This window comes from Spermophilus citellus, assembly GCF_964194105.1.
Source record: "Spermophilus citellus genome assembly, chromosome: 9".
In the NCBI taxonomy this organism is placed as follows: domain Eukaryota; kingdom Metazoa; phylum Chordata; class Mammalia; order Rodentia; family Sciuridae; genus Spermophilus; species Spermophilus citellus.
The window spans coordinates 69,016,217-69,035,938 of record NC_138191.1 but is presented as its reverse complement, the minus strand read 5'-3'; positions in this window follow the sequence as shown (position 1 = coordinate 69,035,938).

Genomic DNA, 19,722 nt, shown 5'->3' with positions numbered 1-19,722 from the left:
GGCAAAAGCAAAGCTAAGTGACTTCTCACTTTTCTGTCTCTAAACAATGAACATCCTTTGAAGTGAGCCAAGAAAGTCCAGACTACATGGACTGCCCATGTTGAGAAAAACTGAGGCTTCCACCCCTCGGCATGGCTGAGCTTTTCTGGCTGCCAGCCCGACAGCTCACCAGCCACGTGAATAAGCCATTGTGGAAGCAGATCTCCAGATTTCAGATGAGCCTCCCCGTCTGGTGGTGTATACCCATGGTTTTATATAATGTTTCAAACCCAATATTTCAAAGATTTATACACAGAGTAATACTGCCAGCTTGGACTGTAAAGAGCAGAAACATTACAAAATGGAAGAAACCTTTGGACTCCCAAGTTTCTACAAACAAAGCAAGCTGGGAAACAAATACACTGCCAACACAGGCTTCCTATTCTGGAAGAAGAAGAATGATTCAGAAAGCAGATCCAAGTACTTGGAAGAACAGACCTGAGAACCACGGGAGTTAGTTCCAGGCAGAAGAACTGAGACCTAATCATGGAAGCTGTAGCCAGTGCCCAAGTGGGTGACAGACTGGTGTGGACACATGTCTTCTCTGTCCCTGTCACTTTCTGCTTATGAATGGGAGCCAGTATCCTATGCCCATCCTCCCACTGTTGATGTATAGTGGGAGAAAGATCAGCTACCCGTGCTCATTTCATAGGATTTCCCCGATTGAGTGGAATGGTTATCCAAGGCACTGTATCCTAGACCTCATCTGTCCCTGGACATGAGATCCTAGACCCCAAGCCTGAAGCTGTTATCATAATAAATGACATTTCTGTGGGATCTGGGGGGGTGGGGGAATGAGTGTATTTTGCATGTGACAATAACATAAACAGATTTTAGGCAGAGGGAAGGCCAGAAATTTTTGAAAAACTTGTTTGAAATCTTTTGACACTATTCCAATCATGAGATAGATCTTACATCTTTTTCCCTGAACCTGTGAGAGACTGTGACGCCTCTATGACATACTGCAGTGGAGGTGACACAGTGTGACTTCTGAATCCAAGTTAGGAAAGACCACACAGCTTTGGTTTCTCTCAGGACACTATGAAATCTTCAGGTACCATCAAAAGATTGGCTACACTGAGGTGCCATTTGGAGAAAGAGAGAGAGAAAGACAGGAAAGAACAAGGGTCCACCTGACTGCAGTCACAGGAGTGACCAAAGTGAGAACATCCCAACTGAATCCTATCAACTCTCATATTCAAGAGCAAATTAAAGGATTGTTACCATCTTTAGCCACTTATGTTGGTTTTCTGGGGAAGACATAACAAAGTACTGGGTGGCTTAATCAACACACATTTTTTTTCACAGTTCTAAAGGTTTTAGGAGTCTAAATTCTAGGTGCTGATAGGGTTAGTTTCTTCTAAGGCCTCTTCTTGACTTGTGGTTTGCCATCTTCTCCCCTCACCTTTGCCTGGCTATTACTCTGTGTGTCTTTATCCGTGATATTGATGAAGACATGCCCATGTAGCCTCCTGTTAACTTTATATTTTTAAAGTATCTCCAAACACAGTCACACTCCAAGGCATGGGAAGTTAGGACTTCAACCTATGAACCTGGGGCAGGCCCTGCTTTGCAATCCCTTCCTACCCTGCAGTGGATAGCCATAGGCACAACAGCGCCTCATTTTCTGATCATAGCCTGCGTTCACTCCCTCCTCACTTGGGTGCCTTTCTCACTCACTTTTAAACTACTGGCAGACTAGAATCTTACTTTTCATTTCTGTAGCACCACTCATAGAACAAGTTTCACAACACAGCACACACGACAGCTACTCAGTCAACGTTCGACCTTGAAATTCCTCGGAGGAGACAGCTTCATGCTTTCTGTATCCTCTATCATCCTCATGAAGCACCCAAAGAACTGTCTACTGTTGTCTGCTCTGCGATGAAGGAGTCATTACCCAACCACACATACACACCTTTTTGCTTTTGCTGGGGCTTCTCAACCTGGTATTCAAGACCCTCGGCCTTCACAACTTTAGAACAATTTTCTCCTTTCACACTTTGAAGTGTCCACTTTCTCAGGTTCTTGACTATGATACATTGGCGAATGAGCAGAGGCTTACATCCTCTTGGACATTATTCCCTCCTACATATCTAAAAGGGCCACTGCTTCTGGTAAATGCTTTTGTACTCCCTTTTGTACTTCAGCACTCATCATATTCTATAACACCTGGTTCTCAGGTGCTGCTGTGAGCAGGGATGCCTCATGCTCTTATTTCACTCCCTCAAGCCCTCAGACAACACTTGGCATGCAGAAGATCCGTAAGTACCTGATAAACCATTACATTGATTAAAAACTAACTTAAATCCTCTTTTCTTATGGATATTAAATATATTGATTTCAAAGGATTTTCTTAATAGTCTAACTCATACAGAGTAAATAGATGTCAAAGAATATGTTTACAAGGACTATAATTAAGCATAATAGGTTTTCTCCAACTTTAACAAATAAACTAATTTGCCTGTATATAATTTAGAATTACTGAAATCTTAACATCAAGATCTAAAATCATTGATTTGATTATTTGGGCTGTTGTGCTACAGTTATTTCTTCTAATATTTTATCAGTCATTATGATGCATGTTAAGCTCTTCCAACTTGATTTATAAATCATGCTTTTAATTAGTGTGCCACTCTTCTTAAAGGTTGTCTCTTATCATATATGCCTCTTCAAACTCAATCAAGACTTTGAGTCTTCTCACTGCTCTCCAATCTGTGAATACTACTTATTGTGTTCATAAAGATGGGCTAATAATAAGATGCTATAATTCCCTCCACTAATGGAATATATTTTTGCAATACAGTATTCTCAGAAAAAAACCACTACATGGACACCTGTAGTGTTTATCTGCCTAATTTAAGCAATAGTTAAATGAAGTGGCAAATAATTATTTCACCAACTAATATCTAAGTACATCCTTCACTAAAAACAATGGAGGGGATTTCTTTGACTAATATGAACATTTTATGTAATTTAGTGAAAATATTTGTGTATACAGTCATTACTTGGTATCCCAGGGGATTGGTTTCAAGACCCCCCTGAATGGACAGCAAAGTCCTAAGATGCTCTAGTCCCTTATATAGAATTGGGCAGTACTTCATATAGCCTATTACATCCTCCCATATACTGTAAATTGTCTCTAGATTACTTATACTATCTAATGCAATATAAGTGATATGTAACTTGTTTTACTACATCATTTAGAGAATAATGAAAAGAAAAGCAAGTCTGTACATGTTTAGTATAGCCACAATATTGTTTTTCCTGAATACATGTATGCAGAATCCATGGATACAAAAAGCCAACTCTATAGATACTGCCTACAAAAGAATGGCTTGGAGATATTTCAACAAAACTGTTCTGTTTCAGAATTTGTTCTTGTCTTGTGTTTTTATTGCTATATAATTATGATATTCTAAATTTTACTTTTGAGAAAGTAAATAAGGAGGTGAGTTGTTGAATGTTTATTCTTTCACAGCTTTAAGCTTTATCCAGAGTTGAATGGTCATCACCTTTTAAGTCACTCCAAGAGAGACTACGTAGAATTTATTATCCTTTCCTGCAAAGAATGATTTAAAATTTTATTTAAGTAACAGATCTGTTGCTTATGTTAAAAAATCACTTTAGAACCATTCTTTAGATTTAATAATTTTGAAAATAGTTAGTGAGTCTCTATTAGCCATGTTTTCATTATAAGGATTTTAGAAGTTTCTTTCCATTGTTATTGAATGTCAACTAATTCTTAATCAATCCTCTGCATTTTCCAAAGAATGTGGCACTTAAAAATATCACACATTCCATTTAACCACAATTTTACATTTACCAACCCAAGAATCATTAAACGAATTAAACTTTAAATTCAATCATCAATGAAAAGGAAAAGGTTAATTGAAATCAGTTTTTAAACAAAACTAAAAATAAGAGTTCAAGGGAATATTTCTTGGTTAAATTTTTTAACTCTCAGATTCAAATAGAAGAGCAAACTGAAAAAATAAAGTATACCTGTTGCTGGCTAAACACCTGGGACATGGAGTAGGAAACACTGGCTAAATTATTGCTATGTTACATGATCAGGAGTCAACTAAAGTGCGCATAGACCTAGTTGGTTAGTCTGTTTAATTTAGGCTTTTATTTAAGTTCCAGAAAGTGGAGAATTCACTTAATTGGCACCCTGATAAATGGTTCTCTGATCTAATTGGTATAATTACCATGAGGCAGGCACACTGTAATATATTTAAATGACTCAAACCAATTGGCTCATGGAATCTTTTCCTTTTAAAGAGTGTTATTTATAAGCTTATTCACAGTAGTCTAGTAGCACATATCAATAACCAGCCCTAAATATTTTCTAGTATGCTTCATCTCCACATCAATGGTTAATAAAGAGAATATTATAGGTGCTTTCTATGGTTTTCATCCATTTCAAACAAGATTGCAAACTTAGCAAACCAAGGCAGAATCTTTTCAATTAAAATTTGTCAGAGCTGACCTGAATGTATGTTGTTATTTACCAGAAGCTGAATGATGAAACTTGAATAAATGATTTTTCTCATCATATGCCACAATATTTGAAACCCTTTTCTTAACAGTTTCAATTATAATCAATCTATTGTCTTCTTTGATGTAAAGTATCATGAAGAAAAAGTTAGAATTATTATGAAGGTAGTGTCTTTTCTTCCCTTCAGCAAGAGAGATGGATGTTTTACTCATGAAAGTTATGAGGTGGAAAAAATAGCTATAGCTATTCCATTCTGCTTTTCGCTTTTGACATGATATAAATTTCAATGGAGACCTTAGAGATTCATAAGAAAGAAAATGAAAAACAAAGTCCTCAAAAAGAGTTTTTCTTCAGAAGAGCATCATTATTTTCAAGTTTCTTGCAAACTTGTTTGTTCTATCTCCAGGATTTTGTTCTGTTGGTAATTTCATAGTAATTGAGAACTTTTTTTTCTAACATAGGTGTTAAAATGATGAAAGAACTGGGACCTTAAGTGCAGAAGCTAAAGGGTTTGCAGTGGTTTTGTATATTGGCTTCCTGAGTGGATTTGCTTGACTGCAATTGCGCCCTTTGTGTGGTTCAATCTTTTCTCAGCTTGGACAAGCATTTTGTTTGAACAGCTTTACATTCATTTCTGTGGAAAATAAAATTAAATACAATTTCTCTAATTATGTGGCTTTAATTTTGATGTTTACTTTATTCTTAAAATAAATTTTATTGTATATATTTAAACTACATAATGTGATGTTTTAAAATGTATCCATAGTAAAATGATTACTGTATGGGAGTAAATTTACATATCCTTCCTTGCATATAGTTATTTTTTTTTCACTCTATGATAAGAGCAGCTTTAATTTATTTATTTAGCTAAACTCCTGAATACAATTCACTATTAATAACTATCATCCTTAAGTTGTATATTAACTCTTTTGACTTGTTTATCCCACATATTTGTTATTATGCATGAACTGATCTCCATCTTCACATTTCCTCCCCACCACCCTGACTCTAATAATCACTGTTTTATTCTTCTCTTAAAATGTTTTTTTTAATTTATTGATACATAATAATTATATGCATTTATTAGTATCATGTGAGATTTCAATGCACGTATACATGTTTAATGACCAGACCAGGGTAATTGGCATATATATCACTTCAATTGTTTATCATTTCTCTGTGTTGGTAACATTCAAAATTCTCTACCAGTTGTTTTAAAATGTACTATTAATTATTGTCTACTATAGTTATCCCACTGTGTTATGGAATATGAGAAGTTAATCCAACTCTGCCTCCACACGCATTAGCCTTCTTCTCTCCATCCCCTCCTGTCACATCCTTTACTCTTTCTCTCTGTATATTCAACTATTATTTTTCCCCTAGATCCCACATGTGAGATCACACAATATTTTCAATCTGTTCCTGGTTTATTTCTCTCAGCATAATGTCATTCAGGACCATCCATGTTGTGGCAAATGAGAGGATCTCCTTGATTAAAAGGCAAAATAATATTCCATTGTATATGTGTGTGCACATTCATAACAACAATGTGATAAATATGTGTATACACACAAATATTTTTATCCATTTATTCTTTGATGAACTCCTCGGTTGTGTCTATGTTTTGTCTACTGTGAATAGCTCTGCAATGACAATGGCACCATAGCACAATGTCTTATCAAGATGGTGATTTTGATTGTTTGTTTTTTGTAATGGCTGTGCCCATCTACATTCCCAACAACAACAAGTCTTCTTTCACTGTACACTCTTACCAACACTTGTCTCTTTCCTAACAGGCTCAAGATAGCATTTCAGAATAGCTTTGACCTACATTTTCTAATGATTAGTGATGATAAACCCTATTTTGTGTACCTATTGGCAATTATTGTTTTATATTTGGAGGCATACCAATTCTTTTGTCCATTTTTTAAATTAGGCAATATGTTTTCTTCAAATTCTCAAGAAAAATAGCTGGATTCATCACAATTTCTGATTTAAAATATATTAGAAAGCTCTAATAATCTAAACAGTGTGGTGGAAAAGAATAGAGAACCCAGAAATAAATTCAAACATAGATGACCAACTAATTTTTGAAAATAGCACCAAAAGGATATAATAAGGAAACATTGGTCTTTTCAATAAATGCTTCTGAGAAAATTATTTTTTCACATGCAAAAGAATGGAATTGGACCCTTATTATATATATATATACAATCATCTACTCAAAATGGATTAAAGAGTTAAGGCCTGAAACTACACAACCCTAGGACAAGAGAGAGAGAGAGAGAGAGAGAGAGAGAGAGAACTCTTTGACATTGGTCTTGGTGATGATTTCTTGGATAACATACGAACAACTCAGCTTACAAAGGCAAAACTAAATCAATGGGACCATATCAGACTAAAAACCTTCAGCAAAGAAAAAAATTAGTAAAATGAAGACCATGTGTAGACTGAGAAAGAATACTTGCAAATCTCATACCAGATAAAGAGTTACTATAAAAGAATCTTAAAGAATTCATTTGACTCAATAACAACAAAAGCAAACAACATTACCCAATTAAAAATGGGGAAAAGACTTGAATAAATATTTATCTAGCAATGATATGAGAACAGTCAACAGGTACAGGAAAAAGTGCTCAATATCCCTAATTGTGAGGGAAATGCAAATTAACTTCATATGATTAATTTATAAGTGATTTCACTCCCTTTGGGATTATATGAACATTTATTTACATGTTTAGTATTGTTAAGCAATATACAATTTGATTTTTCTCTGCAATTACTCTCAGTATATGTATTGTTCCAAATTCTGGCATTGAAATGTACTTGAATTTAATTTTTTTATTGAAATTATTTGTGGGTATTCAGTGATACTGTTTTACTGACATTGGCCATCATAAGCTTGTTATCATTAGTTTTCGTTTACAGAAGGATATTATTTCCCATTTTGTACTTACACTGGTTATATCTTTGTCATTTTTAAAAAATTTGTATTAGTTATTGATGGATCTTTATTTATTTATTTATTTATTTATTTATTTATTTATTTATTTATATGTGGTGCTGAGATTCAAACCCAGTGCCTCACACATGCTAGGCAAGTGCTCTACCACTGAGTCACAACACCAGCCCAGGTCTTCATCATTTTTTAAAGAATTTGTGATGGCCATTTTTCGTTGTGATCATTAAAATTCTGAATAAACGTTTTTGTTAAACATTTCTAATTTTTTTCTGTTAGGAGATACAGAAACCTTATTTTATGGCACTGCATTTCAATTAGATTTGTATCCTGAAATAATGGCTCTTCTTTCAGGTTTTAATTACTTGGTGATTTGGAAGTGTGGGTTGTTGTATGTGTTGTGTGTTTTTTTGTGTGTGTGTGTGTGTCTGTGTTGTGTCTCTGTGTGTGATGGGCTATGATAGAATCATGGAGAAAATAAAAGTAATTTGAATGGCATCACATTACCCACAAGAAATGCATATTTGTTTATGTACAATATAGTTATGAAGAGAAACTAAGAAAAATATTTTAATCAAGCACAGCCAGAAAGTGATCAAAATATATGATTTTGTAGAAATGGATGCTAAGTGGTAAAAACTTAGAAGTTTTATTTTTTGTGTCTGCTAATTAATTTCTCTAATGTTTTTCAAAGTTTTTAATATACATAGAAAAAGAAATAAAGAGCATAGGAAATTGATTTAAGGAAACATTTAGAATTGGGTGAGTATAATGTACAATAGGAACATACGTTCAGAACTGTATATATTGATCTTTGACATCATCCATATGATCTTTTATAAATTAGATTTCTAAAAATATTAATATTTCCAAAACACTGAGACAATGCCAATCATATATTGCCTTGAACTACCCTGTTATGCTGTTGCATATCCAGAGAGTAAATCTATGATGAAAATAATGATAATCATGATGACCAGGATGACAGTGTTAACATTTTTTGAGATTTTACTTTTTGCAAGCACTATTTAACACTCTGCCAAAATTTTCTCATTTAGATTTATGTATATAAATTTAGCTTACTTCAATAGACAAGGGAAACACAATGCCACCTCATACATTATTGATACTTTTTTAAAGCAAAGACATTATGGTTAAAATAATTTAAAAATTCTATTCTCAAATGTACTTTGTTCACATATTTCTTAAAATACTATCAATTTATATTTTATCTATCTAAGCTCACCATTAATTTAAATATATTCACTAGACCCTTGAGGTTTGTCAAAGAATGCAAACACTTTGCAATGCATTATCTTATTCATTAGTGATATTTCATATCAAAATTCAGAAGATGAGAAGACCATGATAAAAGTCACTGAAGGGATACATCAGTCCTAATAAGCAACTTAGTTGTAGATATTCTTTTTCAAATCAGCTAATAGGATTGTATTTTCACAACACATTGTTAACTCAATTAAAAAGAAAAGATATAAACTGAATTACTACATCCTAATTAAACAAAAATAGATAAACTCAAGCTATAAATTATCTCTAGGATTCACTCAGAAATTAAGATTTTTCAAATCACCAACAGTTTTGATCAAAGTGAAAGTAATATGGAAAATGTCTGTAATTGCATCAGACTACTTTCTAAATTTCAATATCTGAATCTCATATGAAAGTTAAATTAATGTAAAATTAATATGGGCAAATATAAAGCAAATGAATGCCCAAATATATTGTGTAATTGATCAAAGAAAGTCAATTATATATCCATTATGTATTGATATGTATGTATGAAGATATTAAGACCTCATTTGGTTTTGAATTTTATGAGGTCGGTCTTGATATATAAGCACACACACATATAAATATATACAGGTATAGATAAAATCTGGTGTGCATTGTATATGTGTGTATTGATTTAAAATCTGACGTTATGTTGAACTTATCCTTTTAATTTGCCCACCATGCCCAGTTCTTTCTTCATATAGCTTGTCTTCTTCAAAAAGAAGAGATATCTGATAAACCAGGAGACCCCTCCTGAATTGTTATAGTGTTTAGACAGGAATAAGTATCCATCCTATGGAATCCAGTCAATAGTCAATCCATTTTTCCCTCAACAATCTAAAGTCAAGCACACAGAAACTTAAGTCAGAAAGCAAAGGACTCTATATTGGACCAATTGTATGAAATTTTTGGCCTGAGTCATACCATTAATTTTTAGAAAATTCAAAAATTATGAATAAACAGGGTCAGTAGTAAACTTATGTGCTCACTTTAAAAAGAGATTGCTGGATCAGAAAGATGTGAGGCTGAAGTGCTTGTTTTAAGATGTGTTACTTTCCTTGAGTCCACATTCCACCTTTGAATTCTTTCAAAAAGTCGCTCTGCATCTTTCCCTTGGAATGTGTTGAGTGCATATTTATTCTTTACAACCAAAATGATTTGATTAGGACACATTTTTGTTTGTGCCCTAATCACAAACACACATTTTGTTTGTTTTATTAGATAAACATGCACCTTTAAAAAAGAAACCCTTACTACATCATGTTCACTTTCAATGGAGATGGACAGATTTCTTGTTTACATGGCATGACAGCTGCAGATAAGTTTTAATCCACTTTCTGTGCTTTTTCATTATGGGATGCAGGCTAATGGTGCAGCTCCTGTCTTGGACATTGCTGATTTGGTAGCAGAAGGAGAAGAGCAATTGCACAACATGTGACTGTGTCCCCAGTTACTTCTACTCACGTGTTCCTGGCCAAAGTTAGTCACATGATAAACCTGACTCGGTGGGGTGAAGATGTAACCCTCACAGGAACTAACACTGAAGATCACAGGGCAGAGGGAAATGGTGCAGGATCTGAAGCAGGCCTTCTTGACTGGGTGTTGTTCTATGGGAGAAAACCACCTCAGTCCTTGATTTATTACAGATTTTGGATCTTCAGTTTTCTCCTCTGAAAAGGATGTTAAGGAATATGGCTCTTCTACCATAGTATCAAATCTATTATCAAGTCTACCATAGTATCAAATCTTTAAACATTTAACTTTAGAAGCAATCTCTGTCTACTTTGTACTTGAAGACATTTGGATTTCCAGATTAGGTGCCAATACAAAATCCAGTACCCTCTTTTAAATTTGACATTCAGATAACAACAAATAATACTTTAGCATAAGTGCATCCCAAATATTTCATGACACATAGTTATACCAAGAAATATTATTTGTTACTTGAAATGCAAATTTAACTAGGCATCCTTTATTTTCACTTATTAATTCTGGAAATCCTAGTGTCCAAAGGGAATTTTAAATCCCCAAATATTTATAGTCTGACATAATTCTTAAAATTATAGTAAGATTTTTATTTCATGATTTCTAGTGTTTTTCCAGTACCAATGGACCAACTCACTCTCTTTTTCTCTCCCTCTTTCTCTCTGAAAGATGCCTTCCTAGCTAGATTTAACTACCAATATTTTCAACTTAGCAAGATTCTGTAAGAATGGCTCACATTGAGTCTCTTTTCCATGAAATACTGTGTCCAACTAAAAGGATTTAATTACATATTAATCTTTTCTGGAGTTTTGACAGCAGGTTTTAGCTTCCCCCAAGTCCCAATTTGGTCTTTGTCATAAAACTGAAGGTTACTTGGCCTATTATTAAAATGTTCTATTTAACTAGGGAAAATGAAAAGGACAACTTTCTTCTCTGTTAACAGACTGACTGATTGTTTTCTGAGTCCATCTTTTTATCAATTACCTTATCAAATACAGCCAAGAGCACATCAGTAGCTTTCTGTTACCCAACTTCTTCACTTACAGCTCAAGTGCATTCAGAGCACTACCTGAGTTCTAATTAATGGGAGGCAAGAATTATCTCACATGTTCCCCCTGTGGATATGCACATAGGTTGCCATCCATCCTACGGACAATGATGCTCTCTCCAACAAGTACCTAGTCCAAAGCTAAGAGCACATATGATAGTGTGTTCCTTTCCGCAGGATACCACTTATATGTTCCATTTTTTTAATTAGTTGCCTCTGCCCCGTTACAGTGTAAAACTTAGTGGTTTACTGCAATTAAAGTGTATTTCTTACTTACTATTATTACATGGTGAATATAGATTGAGTCAATTGTGACTCAGTCCATGAGGTACATTCATTCTGGGATTCAGGCTGAAAGAACAGCTTCTATTTGGAACAATACTGTTTTCATGCAAGAGAGAAACTTAATATTAGAAGCTTCTTACAGATAGTTCTATGTAGTGCCCTTAATTATTCTACTTATGTTTCATTGGCCAAAGCAAGCCATATAATAAAGCTTAACATCAGTGGCCCATGAAGTACATTCTTATCATACAGAGGGTACATAAACGAAAAGTCTACCATAGTATCAAATCTTTAAACATTTAACTTTAGAACAATCATATAATTTTTATTAATAAGTTAGTCTAGATAATTTACCACAATTAGTGAATCAATATTGATACATTATTTTTTTTTATTTTTTAGTAAAGTTCATATTTTATTCAGACTTCTATAGTCTTCACTCAATATCCTCTTTACTGTTCCAGGATATCATCCAAGATATCATATAAAGCTGGTTGTCAGTTCTCGTTAGGCCCGTTTGACTACGAGAGTTTCTCCTACCTTCCTCATTTTTGAAGACCTTGACATTTTGAGGACAATTGATCAGGTGTTTTGTAAAATGTACTTCACTTAGAATTTCTCTGATGCTCTTTCAGTAATTAGAGTGGAGTTTATGTAATTTTAGGATGAAGACCAAAGAGGTAAAGTGTCATCATATCATTTCAAAGGTAGGAAATTTATCACTATTAATGCTAATTTTAGTCACTGGCTGACATAGTAATTCTCTACCATAAACTGAATATTTTTACCCAATCCATGTTTTATAAGGAAGTCATTATAAGTCAGGGAATTGTCAGGGAATTGTCCCTTGCCACTTTGGAAATTTATGTTTCCACAAAACATTTAGTATTCTTATGCATGAGATTGGGCTACTTTTCCAATTTATTTATTTATTCAACCATTTATTTGTATCTATATGTACTCATAGATATTCATTTTATGTTTCAAACTACAATCCGACACTACTTTATGTTGTTGATCTTTCTTTCTTTGGTCATTGGGATCCCTGTTAATTGACATTTATGTCCATTTAACTTGTTCTCATCTGTGTGTGTGTGTGTGTGTGTGTGTGTGTGTGTGTGTGTGTGTTTATACATGTGTGCATGAGCACCTCCTTATTTTCAGGCACTGCAGAATGCTTCATTTGTTCAGATAAACTGCCAAACAAAACAACTTTGAAAATAAGTGCTGCCTGTAGAATGACAGTTAAAAAGATATACACTCCAATTGATAAAGTTGTTTCTTACTGAGGAATGGGACAGTATTTCTGAAAATGCTGGTAATTAAGTGGATAAAGGGTAGGAGAAGCCATTTATCTCACTGTTGGAATAATATATAACTCATTTTATGTATTTTCCTGCTCCAGTCTTAGCATAATTCCTCTCTCTATGAAGCCCTGTTTTCTTTCACTAGAAAATGGTATTAGAAACCAAAATCTGAGTACTAGGTATATGTGACAGTCAATTTTTTGAGTCAACCTGACTGGGGCTCAAAGTGCCTAGATATTTGGTCAAACATTTTCTGGGTATGTCTGTGAGGGTGCTTTTGGATGAAATTAATATTGCACTGTGTAGTCTAAATTAGTAGTTTGTTTTTCCTTATATGAGTTACCCTCATTAATCAGTGAAAGGCTTGAGTAAAACAAAGAATTGAGATCCTCCCTTGAATAAGAGAGAACTTTTCCTGCTTTCATACTGAAACTGAAACCCTACATCTTTCTGGGTCTCCACCTGCTAGACTTCAGACTGAGCTACACCCACAGCTCTCCTGGAGCTGCATCATCAGCTATCCTAGATCTTCAACTTTTTCACCCTACTCTGCAGATCTTGGGACATCTCAGGACCATAACACAAATATGGTATGCACTCTGTCTCTCTGGAGAACCCTGATTAATATGATGTGTTTGTTGCTAATGAGGTACCATTGCTTCTAGAGTTTTTTCAGCTAGCAGAAAATATATGTATGCATATTAAATTGTGTATATACCCAACACTCTCAGTATTTCCACATGTATCATATTTATCTTTATTGAGCCAAATATAAATTTATGCTAATATCTCCAATTGTAATCCATTATCATCTGGGTTATGTGAAACTTTCCATTCCAACAATGATAAAAATGGCTCTCACTACCCTTCATCCACTTAATTACCAGTGCTTTCAGGATAGTTGACCCGTTCCGCAGTAAGAAACAACTTTATTAATTGGAAGGTATTTCTTCTTAACCTTCATTCTACAGACAACACTTATTTTTAAATTTGTTTAGGTCAATAGTTTATCTCCCCAAACCCATTTACAGGTTTTTAAATATATTTGTAATACATTATTTTTTTATAGTAAGCATTCCATTCAGGAACCACTCAATCTCCTAAGTGATTTCTTAAAATTTGCATACATTAAGTTTTAGATTTTGTGCTACAAATTTATGTGAGTTTTGACAAGTGGCTAATGTTTTGCATTTAACATTATAGTATCATGCAAAATATTTTCAATACCATTAAAATCTATGTGTTTCACCCGTTTCACCCTGGCCTCCTAATGGCAAATAAGTTGAGCATCTTTTCATGTTTGTTTCTGTGTATCTTCTTTGATGAGATGTATTTCAGGTCTTTTTCTCATTTCTAAATTGGATTATTTGTTTTCTTATTTTTTTAATTCTTTTTATATTTTGGACACAAATTCTTATTAGATGCATATATTTCAAATATTTTCTCCCATTCTATGGATTGTCTTTGCCTTTTTTAAATTTGTCAAGCAAACAAATTTAATTTTGTTGGGTGGCGGCAGGGAGTACTGGGGATTGAACTCAGGGTCACTGGACCACTGAGCCACATCTCCAGCCCTATTTTGTATTTTATTTAGAAACAAGTCTCACTGAATTGCTTAGTGCCTCACTGTTGGTGATGCTGGCTTTGAACTCATTATACTCCTGCCTCAGCCTCCCTATCCACTAGGATTACAGGTGTGTGCCACCACACCCAGCTAGACACATTTAATTTTGATGAAGTTCTAACTACAACTTTTTCCTTTCATGGTTCCTATTCTCAGCATCATATTGAAAAACTCATGATTAAAACTTATGGATTTTTCTCCTACTTCTCTATAAATTCTATAGTTTTGTATTTTATATTGTTTGGTTGAGTTTATCAGTGCCTAGATTCATTTTTTCACTTCTGTGATCATTTGTTTCACCAGCATGTAGTAAAAAGATGGACATTTCCCCATTGAATTGACTTTGCTTCTTTCCTTTTTTCCCTCAAAATTTGATTGATTATGTTTTATGGATGTATATCTGTATTCTGTATTCTATTTCATTGGTCTACTTCCTTTGTGTATCTATATGGCTATTCTTCAATCAATATGGCACTTGATTATTATAGTTTAATAGTAAATCTTAACATTGGTCGTGACAATTACACAGCTTTGTTTTTCAGTAATTTGTTGGTTATTCTAGGTCTTTTGACTGTCCACATAAGTTGATCATTTTGTATCTCATTCTGGGATTTTGATTGAGATTGTGTTGAATCAACAGACCAAATTGAAGATAATTAAGATCATGATAATAAAGATCTTTTCAATTCAGGATATATAAAATATCTCCCTATTTGTTTATATCTTTTAAAATTTTATTTATTGATAGCTTGTATTTTTATGGATATGGATCCCAAACATACTTTGTTACATTTATATCTGATGATATCATATTTTTGATAGTACCCAACCTAAATTAGTAGTATTTTATATATATATATATATTTTCCCCCCCCCACAGGAATTTTACTTCCGGCACTGCTTTCATTGAATTCAACAAATTTTGAAAAGTTGTATTATTTTCATTTTCATTTAATTAAAAAATATTTTTATTTTGCTTTTAGTTTCTTTTCTTTGATTCATGCATTGAAAAGCATGTTGTTTAATTTACAAACATATATGGATTTTTCCAACTATCTTTCTGTTATTGATTTCTATTTTAATTCTAGTTAATTCTATGTGACAAGATACTTCTTATTTCTATATTTTTTAGTTTAAATTTGTTAAAGTGTGTTTTATAATTCAGAATTTACCCTATTTTAGTGAATGTGCCATGAAAGTTTCAGAAGTCTATGGATTCTACTGTATTTGGATGATGTATTCTATAAACTAAACTTAGTTGATTGATAAAGCTATTCTACATCTTTACTGTTTTCATTATGCTTGATAAATCAATTGCTTACAGGTGTTAATGTCTCCAACTGTAGTAGTGGATTTATTTATTTATTCTTGCAGTTTTCTATTGGTTTTTGCTTCCTGTATTTTGAAGCTACACTGTTAAGTACATGTACATTTAGGATTGTTACATATTCTTGAAGAATTGACCCTTTTCCATTATACAGTGCTATGCTTTATCCCTTATAATCATCTCTAGTCTGAAGTCTGAATTATCTGAAATTATGATAGCTACTTGAGTTTTATTTTGGAAACTTTCTTGCCAGAGAAGAGGCTATGGAGTAGGGTAGAAAGAGTTATACCATTATAGAAACACATCGTACAATTGAATTATTAATTAAATTGTATTTTTTTACTCAGTATGATTCTAACATGGTTAAAATTCTCACTTATCATTAAATTTCTTTAAGGCTGTGATTATATTATATTCGCCTATCTACCACAGTGCCTATTAAATTCCTTGCCTATGGTAGTTACTGTATTTAATATTATTTAGTACTAGTAATAACTAATATTTTCAATCTAATTACTAAGGTTTGTATTTTTATGTATGTTGTTTCAATAAATATTTATTGAGCAAATGACTGATAGAAATATTGAGAGTTAGTAAAGCAACTTGCCTATGTGTAGACGACTATTTATAATTGGAGAATACTAAGAGTTATAATATGTAAGGAGAAGTGACAAAAATTCTTCAAAAGATTTCTTACATGTTATGGTTTGAATGTGAGGTGTCTGCCAAAAGCTCACATGTGAGACAATGCAAGGTTCAGAGAAGAAATGATAGGGTCGTGAAGGTGTTAACCCAATCAGTGAATTAATCCCCCTCATAGGGATTAACTGAGTGGTAATTGAATGCAGGTGGGGTGTGGCTGGAAGAGATGGGAATCAGGGGCATGTGTCTGGGATATATATTTACATCTTGCAAGTGGAGACCTCTCTTTTTGCTTTCTGATCATGACACGAACCACTTCCCTCCACGGTTTCCCTCTGCCTGATGTTCTGTTTCACCTTGAGCCCCGGAACTGAGCCTGCTGTCTAAGGACGGAGACCTCTGGAACCGTGAGCTCTCCAATAAACATTTCCCCCTCTATAATTGTTCTGGTTGGGTTCTTTTAGTCACAGCAGCTAAAAAGCTGGCTAAAACATTATGCATGTAGACTTTTTGTCTCCATGAAGAGTGGAGGCAAATAGTATCTTTGTGAAACCAGACTCTTAAAGTATTAAAATAGCATCAATAATAGGGTATTAACAAGAGATACAGTTGGATAATAATACACCATTTTGGTATTGAAGAGCTTAGAGTTAACATGGCAATTAGTAGACACTCTGGAAAAAAACAGGAAATTATTATACAGTTTATACATATCTTAAGCTTTATAAAACAATGAAAAGTTCATTTAATTATTTCTGAATAAAAGTAACTTATTTATTCTTGACACTCTACCAAAGAAATTTGAAAATAAGTGACATTAAAAAATAATGACATTATCCTTTCAATCACATGTCTGAAAACAAAAATATAGATGAAATTCCAGTTTTCTGTCACATCAAGCTAAATCTTTCCTCAATTGGATGTGCCTAGTTCAGTTTGAAATAGAAAAAGGAGTTAGGAGTTTGGTTAATGCCCAAGACCATTAATTTTCAGAAGCACCATATACAGACTGTGTTTACTTATGCTCTACACATTGAGATATTCAGTTTTCTATAATCTTACATTTTAATTTCTCATTTACAAGACCTCAACCTGAAATAATGAGGAATGGAAATAATTCAAGATTAAGGTGCAAGAGAGCTGACTGTGTACTTCCTCTTCTGCAATTTACCATGTAATACTTCTAAATTCTCTCTGTTTATCTCAGTTTCCTCTAAAATTAGAAAGTTGATATTAATCCTAAAATAACAAGTAATAATTGAGATTCATTTTGTTGTTTGAAGAATAGGCTAAATAGAGAACACTATTACCTAAGGATTTAGGTTTATACGTTTCACATACAAATAGAAATTGAGTAACCAAATCTTAGGCAAGTATTGACCATCTTCTAAAACAAGGCACTGTGAAATATCCTAGAGGACTATATTATACAAATATCTAAATACCTCCAGGCCTAGGTTCTCCACTAAATTAATAAAATTTAATGATTAAATTAAAATATTCCCAAACTTTGCCTGTACAACCTTATAACATCTGAGTAGTTGTTCCTCAGATTCAACTTGAAAATATACCAAATTTGTGTTTATAAACAATCTTCATTAAGTTTGACAGGCACTGTTGATCTGAGTTAAGTCTCTAATTCTGGGCATCCAAGGCCTCTGTCCTCTCTTTCTTCATCTCTCATTGTTTTCATGATGAGATGAATTAAAATTCATATTTGTTATGCATTTGGTGTAGCACTGCTCTTCCTGCTCATCTGTGCTTTTAAGATTTTACCCTGTCTGTATGAGCATTGATGAAACCTCAATTTTGAACAGCTGTGAGAAAGGATGGTTAACTATTTGTAAACACCACCCAACGATCCTTGACAGTCATGGCAGTCTTACAGAATACTGAAGTGCTCTTTTATTGGGAGTGATAATGAGACTGTCTTGTCCAGAGGTCTTGTTATTACACCAATACTGAACATTATCATTTAGTTGTCTGGTGTAAAATAATGAACTATTCACTTTTTTATGAGACTGTATCTAGGGTGGGGAAAAAGTAGTGTGTACAGCTATAGACTGCATTGAGATAATTCAAACTTTCTGCATTAGTGAGTTTCCTAACTACTGGCCTTTGTTAACTTTGGGAACAAATACGCAATTTAGATGGTAAATCTCTCCTTGTTTTACTAAAAAAAGAAATAGGCAGAAAATTTCTCAGCTAATTATTGACCTGAATTTTTATTATTATTAATTATTAGTCATATAAACAAGAGGTTTTTTTAAATGGAAAGTGGTTTTTGTGGAGCAAGACAAAAAATAAAACAAATGATAATAGAGTTAATCTCAACAAGAGTAATATCATATTCAATTACATAAATGATATATAATGTCATTATGTAATAAATCATAATGCATTATTATGAAGACTCAAACAAATTTCTTTTATAGTAACTGAGCTTAAAAATCATGATTGGTTTTATTGTATCAAATTTCAGGTTAGCTCTAAGGGGACACACTCAATAATGGAAGTTAGTTAATAGAGATAATTACTACTGTAAAAGGGCCTGGAGTCTATGAGCATATCAGTAAATACTTGTTGAATGAATGCATAAAAAGTTATGAAGACTTCTCTTTTGTTTCTGAGAGCAGAGAGCACATAGCTTATTAAGTTGCAAAGATGCAAATAAAATGTTTCTCATTGCAATTCAAGGTCTGTGCTGCTCCCACTTGTATGCATGTAGCTTTGTATACCCAAATCTTCCTTTACCTAATATTGCTTTTTAGATTACCACATGTAGTCTGTGCACATTTTTCATAAAGTATTCATATTGCTGAAGTATTTATAAAGTCTTTATAAAGGGGTTGCTGATATAAACGAGATATGTTATATTTTATTCTCCAACTGCCTATGGTTAGAATAGTAGGATTAAAAAGTGTCATTTATACTAAGCTCTCTTATTTATTCAAAAATATTTTTGAGTGCCCACTATGTGCAAGAAACTATGGTAGGAATTGAGATAAATGGTAAGGAATGCAGAGAATCTGCCTGTGAGAAGTTTATATTCCACAGCTCTGTCCTGAGGAAGGAAAGAATACAAGAATTCTAGTTGAGATTGTTGGGAGACCATTCTCCCATGGCACGTTTCTCTACATCTTGCTAACATAGGCAGTGACTATCTTTGTCCTAAGTATATTTTCAATGATGGTTCTACAGAAAGTATGCTT